At 44.5% G+C, this 9,974-nt stretch overlaps 42 non-coding genes across 42 annotated transcripts; all 42 read left to right on the forward strand.

Moving 5' to 3' along the window:
- Nucleotides 1-105: 105 nt before the first annotated feature.
- Nucleotides 106-224, forward strand: LOC144402241 (5S ribosomal RNA). The gene has a single exon (XR_013464177.1). It is a non-coding gene; the product is annotated as a 5S ribosomal RNA (ribosomal RNA).
- Nucleotides 225-341: 117 nt separating this feature from the next.
- On the forward strand, nucleotides 342-460 carry LOC144402243 (5S ribosomal RNA). The gene has a single exon (XR_013464178.1). It is a non-coding gene; the product is annotated as a 5S ribosomal RNA (ribosomal RNA).
- A 117-nt stretch (nucleotides 461-577) lies between these two features.
- On the forward strand, nucleotides 578-696 carry LOC144402244 (5S ribosomal RNA). Its single transcript, XR_013464179.1, has one exon. It is a non-coding gene; the product is annotated as a 5S ribosomal RNA (ribosomal RNA).
- A 117-nt stretch (nucleotides 697-813) lies between these two features.
- LOC144402245 (5S ribosomal RNA) lies at nucleotides 814-932 on the forward strand. Its single transcript, XR_013464180.1, has one exon. It is a non-coding gene; the product is annotated as a 5S ribosomal RNA (ribosomal RNA).
- Nucleotides 933-1,048: 116 nt separating this feature from the next.
- Nucleotides 1,049-1,167, forward strand: LOC144402247 (5S ribosomal RNA). Its single transcript, XR_013464182.1, has one exon. It is a non-coding gene; the product is annotated as a 5S ribosomal RNA (ribosomal RNA).
- A 117-nt stretch (nucleotides 1,168-1,284) lies between these two features.
- LOC144396577 (5S ribosomal RNA) lies at nucleotides 1,285-1,403 on the forward strand. The gene has a single exon (XR_013458723.1). It is a non-coding gene; the product is annotated as a 5S ribosomal RNA (ribosomal RNA).
- A 116-nt stretch (nucleotides 1,404-1,519) lies between these two features.
- Nucleotides 1,520-1,638, forward strand: LOC144399437 (5S ribosomal RNA). The gene has a single exon (XR_013461582.1). It is a non-coding gene; the product is annotated as a 5S ribosomal RNA (ribosomal RNA).
- Nucleotides 1,639-1,754: 116 nt separating this feature from the next.
- On the forward strand, nucleotides 1,755-1,873 carry LOC144402248 (5S ribosomal RNA). Its single transcript, XR_013464184.1, has one exon. It is a non-coding gene; the product is annotated as a 5S ribosomal RNA (ribosomal RNA).
- Nucleotides 1,874-1,990: 117 nt separating this feature from the next.
- On the forward strand, nucleotides 1,991-2,109 carry LOC144396578 (5S ribosomal RNA). The gene has a single exon (XR_013458724.1). It is a non-coding gene; the product is annotated as a 5S ribosomal RNA (ribosomal RNA).
- Nucleotides 2,110-2,225: 116 nt separating this feature from the next.
- LOC144399448 (5S ribosomal RNA) lies at nucleotides 2,226-2,344 on the forward strand. The gene has a single exon (XR_013461594.1). It is a non-coding gene; the product is annotated as a 5S ribosomal RNA (ribosomal RNA).
- A 116-nt stretch (nucleotides 2,345-2,460) lies between these two features.
- On the forward strand, nucleotides 2,461-2,579 carry LOC144402249 (5S ribosomal RNA). Its single transcript, XR_013464185.1, has one exon. It is a non-coding gene; the product is annotated as a 5S ribosomal RNA (ribosomal RNA).
- Nucleotides 2,580-2,696: 117 nt separating this feature from the next.
- Nucleotides 2,697-2,815, forward strand: LOC144402250 (5S ribosomal RNA). The gene has a single exon (XR_013464186.1). It is a non-coding gene; the product is annotated as a 5S ribosomal RNA (ribosomal RNA).
- A 117-nt stretch (nucleotides 2,816-2,932) lies between these two features.
- On the forward strand, nucleotides 2,933-3,051 carry LOC144397696 (5S ribosomal RNA). Its single transcript, XR_013459843.1, has one exon. It is a non-coding gene; the product is annotated as a 5S ribosomal RNA (ribosomal RNA).
- A 117-nt stretch (nucleotides 3,052-3,168) lies between these two features.
- LOC144402251 (5S ribosomal RNA) lies at nucleotides 3,169-3,287 on the forward strand. The gene has a single exon (XR_013464187.1). It is a non-coding gene; the product is annotated as a 5S ribosomal RNA (ribosomal RNA).
- A 116-nt stretch (nucleotides 3,288-3,403) lies between these two features.
- On the forward strand, nucleotides 3,404-3,522 carry LOC144399459 (5S ribosomal RNA). The gene has a single exon (XR_013461605.1). It is a non-coding gene; the product is annotated as a 5S ribosomal RNA (ribosomal RNA).
- A 116-nt stretch (nucleotides 3,523-3,638) lies between these two features.
- LOC144402253 (5S ribosomal RNA) lies at nucleotides 3,639-3,757 on the forward strand. The gene has a single exon (XR_013464189.1). It is a non-coding gene; the product is annotated as a 5S ribosomal RNA (ribosomal RNA).
- A 117-nt stretch (nucleotides 3,758-3,874) lies between these two features.
- LOC144396579 (5S ribosomal RNA) lies at nucleotides 3,875-3,993 on the forward strand. Its single transcript, XR_013458725.1, has one exon. It is a non-coding gene; the product is annotated as a 5S ribosomal RNA (ribosomal RNA).
- A 116-nt stretch (nucleotides 3,994-4,109) lies between these two features.
- Nucleotides 4,110-4,228, forward strand: LOC144399771 (5S ribosomal RNA). Its single transcript, XR_013461917.1, has one exon. It is a non-coding gene; the product is annotated as a 5S ribosomal RNA (ribosomal RNA).
- Nucleotides 4,229-4,345: 117 nt separating this feature from the next.
- LOC144397007 (5S ribosomal RNA) lies at nucleotides 4,346-4,464 on the forward strand. The gene has a single exon (XR_013459153.1). It is a non-coding gene; the product is annotated as a 5S ribosomal RNA (ribosomal RNA).
- A 116-nt stretch (nucleotides 4,465-4,580) lies between these two features.
- Nucleotides 4,581-4,699, forward strand: LOC144402254 (5S ribosomal RNA). Its single transcript, XR_013464190.1, has one exon. It is a non-coding gene; the product is annotated as a 5S ribosomal RNA (ribosomal RNA).
- A 117-nt stretch (nucleotides 4,700-4,816) lies between these two features.
- LOC144402255 (5S ribosomal RNA) lies at nucleotides 4,817-4,935 on the forward strand. Its single transcript, XR_013464191.1, has one exon. It is a non-coding gene; the product is annotated as a 5S ribosomal RNA (ribosomal RNA).
- A 116-nt stretch (nucleotides 4,936-5,051) lies between these two features.
- LOC144402256 (5S ribosomal RNA) lies at nucleotides 5,052-5,170 on the forward strand. Its single transcript, XR_013464192.1, has one exon. It is a non-coding gene; the product is annotated as a 5S ribosomal RNA (ribosomal RNA).
- A 117-nt stretch (nucleotides 5,171-5,287) lies between these two features.
- LOC144402257 (5S ribosomal RNA) lies at nucleotides 5,288-5,406 on the forward strand. Its single transcript, XR_013464193.1, has one exon. It is a non-coding gene; the product is annotated as a 5S ribosomal RNA (ribosomal RNA).
- A 117-nt stretch (nucleotides 5,407-5,523) lies between these two features.
- On the forward strand, nucleotides 5,524-5,642 carry LOC144402258 (5S ribosomal RNA). Its single transcript, XR_013464194.1, has one exon. It is a non-coding gene; the product is annotated as a 5S ribosomal RNA (ribosomal RNA).
- Nucleotides 5,643-5,758: 116 nt separating this feature from the next.
- On the forward strand, nucleotides 5,759-5,877 carry LOC144402259 (5S ribosomal RNA). The gene has a single exon (XR_013464195.1). It is a non-coding gene; the product is annotated as a 5S ribosomal RNA (ribosomal RNA).
- Nucleotides 5,878-5,993: 116 nt separating this feature from the next.
- On the forward strand, nucleotides 5,994-6,112 carry LOC144402260 (5S ribosomal RNA). The gene has a single exon (XR_013464196.1). It is a non-coding gene; the product is annotated as a 5S ribosomal RNA (ribosomal RNA).
- A 117-nt stretch (nucleotides 6,113-6,229) lies between these two features.
- Nucleotides 6,230-6,348, forward strand: LOC144402261 (5S ribosomal RNA). The gene has a single exon (XR_013464197.1). It is a non-coding gene; the product is annotated as a 5S ribosomal RNA (ribosomal RNA).
- A 117-nt stretch (nucleotides 6,349-6,465) lies between these two features.
- On the forward strand, nucleotides 6,466-6,584 carry LOC144402262 (5S ribosomal RNA). The gene has a single exon (XR_013464198.1). It is a non-coding gene; the product is annotated as a 5S ribosomal RNA (ribosomal RNA).
- Nucleotides 6,585-6,701: 117 nt separating this feature from the next.
- LOC144396580 (5S ribosomal RNA) lies at nucleotides 6,702-6,820 on the forward strand. Its single transcript, XR_013458726.1, has one exon. It is a non-coding gene; the product is annotated as a 5S ribosomal RNA (ribosomal RNA).
- Nucleotides 6,821-6,936: 116 nt separating this feature from the next.
- Nucleotides 6,937-7,055, forward strand: LOC144399470 (5S ribosomal RNA). The gene has a single exon (XR_013461616.1). It is a non-coding gene; the product is annotated as a 5S ribosomal RNA (ribosomal RNA).
- Nucleotides 7,056-7,171: 116 nt separating this feature from the next.
- LOC144402264 (5S ribosomal RNA) lies at nucleotides 7,172-7,290 on the forward strand. Its single transcript, XR_013464200.1, has one exon. It is a non-coding gene; the product is annotated as a 5S ribosomal RNA (ribosomal RNA).
- Nucleotides 7,291-7,407: 117 nt separating this feature from the next.
- Nucleotides 7,408-7,526, forward strand: LOC144402265 (5S ribosomal RNA). The gene has a single exon (XR_013464201.1). It is a non-coding gene; the product is annotated as a 5S ribosomal RNA (ribosomal RNA).
- Nucleotides 7,527-7,642: 116 nt separating this feature from the next.
- Nucleotides 7,643-7,761, forward strand: LOC144402266 (5S ribosomal RNA). The gene has a single exon (XR_013464202.1). It is a non-coding gene; the product is annotated as a 5S ribosomal RNA (ribosomal RNA).
- Nucleotides 7,762-7,878: 117 nt separating this feature from the next.
- LOC144402267 (5S ribosomal RNA) lies at nucleotides 7,879-7,997 on the forward strand. Its single transcript, XR_013464203.1, has one exon. It is a non-coding gene; the product is annotated as a 5S ribosomal RNA (ribosomal RNA).
- A 117-nt stretch (nucleotides 7,998-8,114) lies between these two features.
- LOC144402268 (5S ribosomal RNA) lies at nucleotides 8,115-8,233 on the forward strand. The gene has a single exon (XR_013464204.1). It is a non-coding gene; the product is annotated as a 5S ribosomal RNA (ribosomal RNA).
- Nucleotides 8,234-8,350: 117 nt separating this feature from the next.
- LOC144402269 (5S ribosomal RNA) lies at nucleotides 8,351-8,469 on the forward strand. Its single transcript, XR_013464205.1, has one exon. It is a non-coding gene; the product is annotated as a 5S ribosomal RNA (ribosomal RNA).
- A 117-nt stretch (nucleotides 8,470-8,586) lies between these two features.
- On the forward strand, nucleotides 8,587-8,705 carry LOC144402270 (5S ribosomal RNA). The gene has a single exon (XR_013464206.1). It is a non-coding gene; the product is annotated as a 5S ribosomal RNA (ribosomal RNA).
- Nucleotides 8,706-8,821: 116 nt separating this feature from the next.
- On the forward strand, nucleotides 8,822-8,940 carry LOC144390090 (5S ribosomal RNA). The gene has a single exon (XR_013454160.1). It is a non-coding gene; the product is annotated as a 5S ribosomal RNA (ribosomal RNA).
- Nucleotides 8,941-9,056: 116 nt separating this feature from the next.
- On the forward strand, nucleotides 9,057-9,175 carry LOC144399481 (5S ribosomal RNA). The gene has a single exon (XR_013461627.1). It is a non-coding gene; the product is annotated as a 5S ribosomal RNA (ribosomal RNA).
- A 116-nt stretch (nucleotides 9,176-9,291) lies between these two features.
- LOC144402271 (5S ribosomal RNA) lies at nucleotides 9,292-9,410 on the forward strand. The gene has a single exon (XR_013464207.1). It is a non-coding gene; the product is annotated as a 5S ribosomal RNA (ribosomal RNA).
- A 117-nt stretch (nucleotides 9,411-9,527) lies between these two features.
- Nucleotides 9,528-9,646, forward strand: LOC144397819 (5S ribosomal RNA). The gene has a single exon (XR_013459966.1). It is a non-coding gene; the product is annotated as a 5S ribosomal RNA (ribosomal RNA).
- Nucleotides 9,647-9,763: 117 nt separating this feature from the next.
- LOC144402272 (5S ribosomal RNA) lies at nucleotides 9,764-9,882 on the forward strand. Its single transcript, XR_013464208.1, has one exon. It is a non-coding gene; the product is annotated as a 5S ribosomal RNA (ribosomal RNA).
- The last annotated feature ends 92 nt before the right edge of the window (nucleotides 9,883-9,974 follow it).

A 9,974-nucleotide genomic window follows, 5' to 3' on the forward strand; every position in this document is an offset into this window, starting at 1 on the left:
ATCTGTAAAAGACACAGAGAAGGCCTTAGAAAGTGACTCCATTTCATTGTCAAAACTACAAAACCTTTGACACATTTTAAAAGATTAGGTAGAGGACATACAGTTGCTTACGGCCATACCTCTCTGGCTCCGCCTGATCTCGTCTGATCTCAGAAGCTAAGCAGAGTAGGGCCTGGTTAGTACTTGGATGGAAGACCGCCTGGGAATCCCAGGTGCCGTAAGCTTTTTCATTTCTCTCTCTGGAAGAAATCGAGAAGGCATTAGAAAGTGACTCCTTTTTCATTATCAAAACTCCAAAACCTTTGACACGTTTTAAAAGATTAGGAAGAGGACATACAGTTGCTTACGGCCATACCTCTCTGGCTCCGCCTGATCTCGTCTGATCTCAGAAGCTAAGCAGAGTAGGGCCTGGTTAGTACTTGGATGGAAGACCGCCTGGGAATCCCAGGTGCCGTAAGCTTTTTCATTTCTCTCTCTGGAAGAAATCGAGAAGGCATTAGAAAGTGACTCCTTTTTCATTATCAAAACTCCAAAACCTTTGACACATTTTAAAAGATTAGGAAGAGGACATACAGTTGCTTACGGCCATACCTCTCTGGCTCCGCCTGATCTCGTCTGATCTCAGAAGCTAAGCAGAGTAGGGCCTGGTTAGTACTTGGATGGAAGACCGCCTGGGAATCCCAGGTGCCGTAAGCTTTTTCATTTCTCTCTCTGGAAGAAATCGAGAAGGCATTAGAAAGTGACTCCTTTTTCATTATCAAAACTCCAAAACCTTTGACACATTTTAAAAGATTAGGAAGAGGACATACAGTTGCTTACGGCCATACCTCTCTGGCTCCGCCTGATCTCGTCTGATCTCAGAAGCTAAGCAGAGTAGGGCCTGGTTAGTACTTGGATGGAAGACCGCCTGGGAATCCCAGGTGCCGTAAGCTTTTTCAATTCTATTTGTAAAAGACACAGAGAAGGCCTTAGAAAGTGACTCCATTTAATTGTCAAAACTACAAAACCTTTGACACATTTTAAAAGATTAGGTAGAGGACATGCAGTTGCTTACGGCCATACCTCTCTGGCTCCGCCTGATCTCGTCTGATCTCAGAAGCTAAGCAGAGTAGGGCCTGGTTAGTACTTGGATGGAAGACCGCCTGGGAATCCCAGGTGCCGTAAGCTTTTTCATTTCTCTCTCTGGAAGAAATTGAGAAGGCATTAGAAAGTGAATCCTTTTTCATTATCAAAACTCCAAAACCTTTGACACATTTTAAAATATTAGGAAGAGGACATACAGTTGCTTACGGCCATACCTCTCTGGCTCCGCCTGATCTCGTCTGATCTCAGAAGCTAAGCAGAGTAGGGCCTGGTTAGTACTTGGATGGAAGACCGCCTGGGAATCCCAGGTGCTGTAAGCTTTTTCATTTCGATCTGTAAAAGACACAGAGAAGGCCTTAGAAAGTGACTCCATTTCATTGTCAAAACTACAAAACCTTTGACACATTTTAAAAGATTAGGAAGAGGACATACAGTTGCTTACGGCCATACCTCTCTGGCTCCGCCTGATCTCGTCAGATCTCAGAAGCTAAGCAGAGTAGGGCCTGGTTAGTACTTGGATGGAAGACCGCCTGGGAATCCCAGGTGCCGTAAGCTTTTTCATTTCGATCTGTAAAAGACACAGAGAAGGCCTTAGAAAGTGACTCCATTTCATTGTCAAAACTACAAAACCTTTGACACATTTTAAAAGATTAGGTAGAGGACATACAGTTGCTTACGGCCATACCTCTCTGGCTCCGCCTGATCTCGTCTGATCTCAGAAGCTAAGCAGAGTAGGGCCTGGTTAGTACTTGGATGGAAGACCGCCTGGGAATCCCAGGTGCCGTAAGCTTTTTCATTTCTCTCTCTGGAAGAAATCGAGAAGGCCTTAGAAAGAGACTCCTTTTTCATTATCAAAACTCCAAAACCTTTGACACATTTTAAAAGATTAGGAAGAGGACATACAGTTGCTTACGGCCATACCTCTCTGGCTCCGCCTGATCTCGTCTGATCTCAGAAGCTAAGCAGAGTAGGGCCTGGTTAGTACTTGGATGGAAGACCGCCTGGGAATCCCAGGTGCTGTAAGCTTTTTCATTTCGATCTGTAAAAGACACAGAGAAGGCCTTAGAAAGTGACTCCATTTCATTGTCAAAACTACAAAACCTTTGACACATTTTAAAAGATTAGGAAGAGGACATACAGTTGCTTACGGCCATACCTCTCTGGCTCCGCCTGATCTCGTCAGATCTCAGAAGCTAAGCAGAGTAGGGCCTGGTTAGTACTTGGATGGAAGACCGCCTGGGAATCCCAGGTGCCGTAAGCTTTTTCATTTCGATCTGTAAAAGACACAGAGAAGGCCTTAGAAAGTGACTCCATTTCATTGTCAAAACTACAAAACCTTTGACACATTTTAAAAGATTAGGTAGAGGACATACAGTTGCTTACGGCCATACCTCTCTGGCTCCGCCTGATCTCGTCTGATCTCAGAAGCTAAGCAGAGTAGGGCCTGGTTAGTACTTGGATGGAAGACCGCCTGGGAATCCCAGGTGCCGTAAGCTTTTTCATTTCTCTCTCTGGAAGAAATCGAGAAGGCATTAGAAAGTGACTCCTTTTTCATTATCAAAACTCCAAAACCTTTGACACATTTTAAAAGATTAGGAAGAGGACATACAGTTGCTTACGGCCATACCTCTCTGGCTCCGCCTGATCTCGTCTGATCTCAGAAGCTAAGCAGAGTAGGGCCTGGTTAGTACTTGGATGGAAGACCGCCTGGGAATCCCAGGTGCCGTAAGCTTTTTCATTTCTCTCTCTGGAAGAAATCGAGAAGGCATTAGAAAGTGACTCCTTTTTCATTATCAAAACTCCAAAACCTTTGACACATTTTAAAAGATTAGGAAGAGGACATACAGTTGCTTACGGCCACACCTCTCTGGCTCCGCCTGATCTCGTCTGATCTCAGAAGCTAAGCAGAGTAGGGCCTGGTTAGTACTTGGATGGAAGACCGCCTGGGAATCCCAGGTGCCGTAAGCTTTTTCATTTCTCTCTCTGGAAGAAATCGAGAAGGCATTAGAAAGTGACTCCTTTTTCATTATCAAAACTCCAAAACCTTTGACACATTTTAAAAGATTAGGAAGAGGACATACAGTTGCTTACGGCCATACCTCTCTGGCTCCGCCTGATCTCGTCTGATCTCAGAAGCTAAGCAGAGTAGGGCCTGGTTAGTACTTGGATGGAAGACCGCCTGGGAATCCCAGGTGCCGTAAGCTTTTTCAATTCTATTTGTAAAAGACACAGAGAAGGCCTTAGAAAGTGACTCCATTTCATTGTCAAAACTACAAAACCTTTGACACATTTTAAAAGATTAGGAAGAGGACATACAGTTGCTTACGGCCATACCTCTCTGGCTCCGCCTGATCTCGTCAGATCTCAGAAGCTAAGCAGAGTAGGGCCTGGTTAGTACTTGGATGGAAGACCGCCTGGGAATCCCAGGTGCCGTAAGCTTTTTCATTTCGATCTGTAAAAGACACAGAGAAGGCCTTAGAAAGTGACTCCATTTCATTGTCAAAACTACAAAACCTTTGACACATTTTAAAAGATTAGGTAGAGGACATACAGTTGCTTACGGCCATACCTCTCTGGCTCCGCCTGATCTCGTCTGATCTCAGAAGCTAAGCAGAGTAGGGCCTGGTTAGTACTTGGATGGAAGACCGCCTGGGAATCCCAGGTGCCGTAAGCTTTTTCATTTCTCTCTCTGGAAGAAATCGAGAAGGCCTTAGAAAGAGACTCCTTTTTCATTATCAAAACTCCAAAACCTTTGACACATTTTAAAAGATTAGGAAGAGGACATACAGTTGCTTACGGCCATACCTCTCTGGCTCCGCCTGATCTCGTCTGATCTCAGAAGCTAAGCAGAGTAGGGCCTGGTTAGTACTTGGATGGAAGACCGCCTGGGAATCCCAGGTGCTGTAAGCTTTTTCATTTCGATCTGTAAAAGACACAGAGAAGGCCTTAGAAAGTGACTCCATTTCATTGTCAAAACTACAAAACCTTTGACACATTTTAAAAGATTAGGAAGAGGACATACAGTTGCTTACAACCATACCTCTCTGGCTCCGCCTGATCTCGTCAGATCTCAGAAGCTAAGCAGAGTAGGGCCTGGTTAGTACTTGGATGGAAGACTGCCTGGGAATCCCAGGTGCCGTAAGCTTTTTCATTTCTCTCTCTGGAAGAAATCGAGAATGCCTTAGAAAGTGACTCCTTTTTCATTATCAAAACTCCAAAACCTTTGACACATTTTAAAATATTAGGAAGAGGACATACAGTTGCTTACGGCCATACCTCTCTGGCTTCGCCTGATCTCGTCTGATCTCAGAAGCTAAGCAGAGTAGGGCCTGGTTAGTACTTGGATGGAAGACCGCTTGGGAATCCCAGGTGCTGTAAGCTTTTTTATTTCGATCTGTAAAAGACACAAAGAAGAACTTAGAAAGTGACTCCATTTCATTGTCAAAACTCCAAAACCTTTGACACATTTTAAAAGATTAGGTAGAGGACATAAGGTTGCTTACGGCCATACCTCTCTGGCTCCGCCTGATCTCGTCTGATCTCAGAAGCTAAGCAGAGTAGGGCCTGGTTAGTACTTGGATGGAAGACCGCCTGGGAATCCCAGGTGCCGTAAGCTTTTTCATTTCTCTCTCTGGAAGAAATTGAGAAGGCATTAGAAAGTGAATCCTTTTTCATTATCAAAACTCCAAAACCTTTGACACATTTTAAAAGATTAGGAAGAGGACATACAGTTGCTTACGGCCATACCTCTCTGGCTCCGCCTGATCTCGTCTGATCTCAGAAGCTAAGCAGAGTAGGGCCTGGTTAGTACTTGGATGGAAGACCGCCTGGGAATCCCAGGTGCCGTAAGCTTTTTCAATTCTATTTGTAAAAGACACAGAGAAGGCCTTAGAAAGTGACTCCATTTCATTGTCAAAACTACAAAACCTTTGACACATTTTAAAAGATTAGGTAGAGGACATACAGTTGCTTACGGCCATACCTCTCTGGCTCCGCCTGATCTCGTCTGATCTCAGAAGCTAAGCAGAGTAGGGCCTGGTTAGTACTTGGATGGAAGACCGCCTGGGAATCCCAGGTGCCGTAAGCTTTTTCATTTCTCTCTCTGGAAGAAATTGAGAAGGCATTAGAAAGTGAATCCTTTTTCATTATCAAAACTCCAAAACCTTTGACACATTTTAAAATATTAGGAAGAGGACATACAGTTGCTTACGGCCATACCTCTCTGGCTCCGCCTGATCTCGTCTGATCTCAGAAGCTAAGCAGAGTAGGGCCTGGTTAGTACTTGGATGGAAGACCGCCTGGGAATCCCAGGTGCCGTAAGCTTTTTCATTTCTCTCTCTGGAAGAAATTGAGAAGGCATTAGAAAGTGAATCCTTTTTCATTATCAAAACTCCAAAACCTTTGACACATTTTAAAAGATTAGGAAGAGGACATACAGTTGCTTACGGCCATACCTCTCTGGCTCCGCCTGATCTCGTCTGATCTCAGAAGCTAAGCAGAGTAGGGCCTGGTTAGTACTTGGATGGAAGACCGCCTGGGAATCCCAGGTGCCGTAAGCTTTTTCATTTCTATCTGTAAAAGACACAGAGAAGGCCTTAGAAAGTGACTCCATTTCATTGTCAAAACTACAAAACCTTTGACACGTTTTAAAAGATTAGGAAGAGGACATACAGTTGCTTACGGCCATACCTCTCTGGCTCCGCCTGATCTCGTCTGATCTCAGAAGCTAAGCAGAGTAGGGCCTGGTTAGTACTTGGATGGAAGACCGCCTGGGAATCCCAGGTGCCGTAAGCTTTTTCATTTCTATCTGTAAAAGACACAGAGAAGGCCTTAGAAAGTGACTCCATTTCATTGTCAAAACTACAAAACCTTTGACACGTTTTAAAAGATTAGGAAGAGGACATACAGTTGCTTACGGCCATACCTCTCTGGCTCCGCCTGATCTCGTCTGATCTCAGAAGCTAAGCAGAGTAGGGCCTGGTTAGTACTTGGATGGAAGACCGCCTGGGAATCCCAGGTGCCGTAAGCTTTTTCATTTCTCTCTCTGGAAGAAATCGAGAAGGCATTAGAAAGTGACTCCTTTTTCATTATCAAAACTCCAAAACCTTTGACACATTTTAAAAGATTAGGAAGAGGACATACAGTTGCTTACGGCCATACCTCTCTGGCTCCGCCTGATCTCGTCTGATCTCAGAAGCTAAGCAGAGTAGGGCCTGGTTAGTACTTGGATGGAAGACCGCCTGGGAATCCCAGGTGCCGTAAGCTTTTTCATTTCTCTCTCTGGAAGAAATCGAGAAGGCATTAGAAAGTGACTCCTTTTTCATTATCAAAACTCCAAAACCTTTGACACATTTTAAAAGATTAGGAAGAGGACATACAGTTGCTTACGGCCATACCTCTCTGGCTCCGCCTGATCTCGTCTGATCTCAGAAGCTAAGCAGAGTAGGGCCTGGTTAGTACTTGGATGGAAGACCGCCTGGGAATCCCAGGTGCCGTAAGCTTTTTCATTTCTCTCTCTGGAAGAAATTGAGAAGGCATTAGAAAGTGAATCCTTTTTCATTATCAAAACTCCAAAACCTTTGACACATTTTAAAATATTAGGAAGAGGACATACAGTTGCTTACGGCCATACCTCTCTGGCTCCGCCTGATCTCGTCTGATCTCAGAAGCTAAGCAGAGTAGGGCCTGGTTAGTACTTGGATGGAAGACCGCCTGGGAATCCCAGGTGCTGTAAGCTTTTTCATTTCGATCTGTAAAAGACACAGAGAAGGCCTTAGAAAGTGACTCCATTTCATTGTCAAAACTACAAAACCTTTGACACATTTTAAAAGATTAGGAAGAGGACATACAGTTGCTTACGGCCATACCTCTCTGGCTCCGCCTGATCTCGTCAGATCTCAGAAGCTAAGCAGAGTAGGGCCTGGTTAGTACTTGGATGGAAGACCGCCTGGGAATCCCAGGTGCCGTAAGCTTTTTCATTTCGATCTGTAAAAGACACAGAGAAGGCCTTAGAAAGTGACTCCATTTCATTGTCAAAACTACAAAACCTTTGACACATTTTAAAAGATTAGGTAGAGGACATACAGTTGCTTACGGCCATACCTCTCTGGCTCCGCCTGATCTCGTCTGATCTCAGAAGCTAAGCAGAGTAGGGCCTGGTTAGTACTTGGATGGAAGACCGCCTGGGAATCCCAGGTGCCGTAAGCTTTTTCATTTCTCTCTCTGGAAGAAATCGAGAAGGCATTAGAAAGTGACTCCTTTTTCATTATCAAAACTCCAAAACCTTTGACACATTTTAAAAGATTAGGAAGAGGACATACAGTTGCTTACGGCCATACCTCTCTGGCTCCGCCTGATCTCGTCTGATCTCAGAAGCTAAGCAGAGTAGGGCCTGGTTAGTACTTGGATGGAAGACCGCCTGGGAATCCCAGGTGCCGTAAGCTTTTTCAATTCTATTTGTAAAAGACACAGAGAAGGCCTTAGAAAGTGACTCCATTTAATTGTCAAAACTACAAAACCTTTGACACATTTTAAAAGATTAGGTAGAGGACATGCAGTTGCTTACGGCCATACCTCTCTGGCTCCGCCTGATCTCGTCTGATCTCAGAAGCTAAGCAGAGTAGGGCCTGGTTAGTACTTGGATGGAAGACCGCCTGGGAATCCCAGGTGCCGTAAGCTTTTTCATTTCTCTCTCTGGAAGAAATTGAGAAGGCATTAGAAAGTGAATCCTTTTTCATTATCAAAACTCCAAAACCTTTGACACATTTTAAAAGATTAGGAAGAGGACATACAGTTGCTTACGGCCATACCTCTCTGGCTCCGCCTGATCTCGTCTGATCTCAGAAGCTAAGCAGAGTAGGGCCTGGTTAGTACTTGGATGGAAGACCGCCTGGGAATCCCAGGTGCCGTAAGCTTTTTCATTTCTCTCTCTGGAAGAAATCGAGAAGGCATTAGAAAGTGACTCCTTTTTCATTATCAAAACTCCAAAACCTTTGACACATTTTAAAAGATTAGGAAGAGGACATACAGTTGCTTACGGCCATACCTCTCTGGCTCCGCCTGATCTCGTCTGATCTCAGAAGCTAAGCAGAGTAGGGCCTGGTTAGTACTTGGATGGAAGACCGCCTGGGAATCCCAGGTGCCGTAAGCTTTTTCATTTCTCTCTCTGGAAGAAATCGAGAAGGCATTAGAAAGTGACTCCTTTTTCATTATCAAAACTCCAAAACCTTTGACACATTTTAAAAGATTAGGAAGAGGACATACAGTTGCTTACGGCCATACCTCTCTGGCTCCGCCTGATCTCGTCTGATCTCAGAAGCTAAGCAGAGTAGGGCCTGGTTAGTACTTGGATGGAAGACCGCCTGGGAATCCCAGGTGCCGTAAGCTTTTTCATTTCTCTCTCTGGAAGAAATCGAGAAGGCATTAGAAAGTGACTCCTTTTTCATTATCAAAACTCCAAAACCTTTGACACATTTTAAAAGATTAGGAAGAGGACATACAGTTGCTTACGGCCATACCTCTCTGGCTCCGCCTGATCTCGTCTGATCTCAGAAGCTAAGCAGAGTAGGGCCTGGTTAGTACTTGGATGGAAGACCGCCTGGGAATCCCAGGTGCCGTAAGCTTTTTCAATTCTATTTGTAAAAGACACAGAGAAGGCCTTAGAAAGTGACTCCATTTAATTGTCAAAACTACAAAACCTTTGACACATTTTAAAAGATTAGGTAGAGGACATGCAGTTGCTTACGGCCATACCTCTCTGGCTCCGCCTGATCTCGTCAGATCTCAGAAGCTAAGCAGAGTAGGGCCTGGTTAGTACTTGGATGGAAGACCGCCTGGGAATCCCAGGTGCTGTAAGCTTTTTCATTTCGATCTGTAAAAGACACAGAGAAGGCCTTAGAAAGTGACTCCATTTCATTGTCAAAACTACAAAACCTTTGACACATTTTAAAAGATTAGGAAGAGGACATACAGTTGCTTACGGCCATACCTCTCTGGCTCCGCCTGATCTCGTCAGATCTCAGAAGCTAAGCAGAGTAGGGCCTGGTTAGTACTTGGATGGAAGACCGCCTGGGAATCCCAGGTGCCGTAAGCTTTTTCATTTCGATCTGTAAAAGACACAGAGAAGGCCTTAGAAAGTGACTCCATTTCATTGTCAAAACTACAAAACCTTTGACACATTTTAAAAGATTAGGTAGAGGACATACAGTTGCTTACGGCCATACCTCTCTGGCTCCGCCTGATCTCGTCTGATCTCAGAAGCTAAGCAGAGTAGGGCCTGGTTAGTACTTGGATGGAAGACCGCCTGGGAATCCCAGGTGCCGTAAGCTTTTTCATTTCTCTCTCTGGAAGAAATCGAGAAGGCATTAGAAAGTGACTCCTTTTTCATTATCAAAACTCCAAAACCTTTGACACGTTTTAAAAGATTAGGAAGAGGACATACAGTTGCTTACGGCCATACCTCTCTGGCTCCGCCTGATCTCGTCTGATCTCAGAAGCTAAGCAGAGTAGGGCCTGGTTAGTACTTGGATGGAAGACCGCCTGGGAATCACAGGTGCCGTAAGCTTTTTCATTTCTCTCTCTGGAAGAAATCGAGAAGGCATTAGAAAGTGACTCCTTTTTCATTATCAAAACTCCAAAACCTTTGACACATTTTAAAAGATTAGGAAGAGGACATACAGTTGCTTACGGCCATACCTCTCTGGCTCCGCCTGATCTCGTCTGATCTCAGAAGCTAAGCAGAGTAGGGCCTGGTTAGTACTTGGATGGAAGACCGCCTGGGAATCCCAGGTGCCGTAAGCTTTTTCATTTCTCTCTCTGGAAGAAATCGAGAAGGCATTAGAAAGTGACTCCTTTTTCATTATCAAAACTCCAAAACCTTTGACACATTTTAA

The sequence above is a fragment of the Gasterosteus aculeatus genome, chromosome 2 (assembly GCF_964276395.1).
Source record: "Gasterosteus aculeatus chromosome 2, fGasAcu3.hap1.1, whole genome shotgun sequence".
NCBI classification, from domain to species: domain Eukaryota; kingdom Metazoa; phylum Chordata; class Actinopteri; order Perciformes; family Gasterosteidae; genus Gasterosteus; species Gasterosteus aculeatus.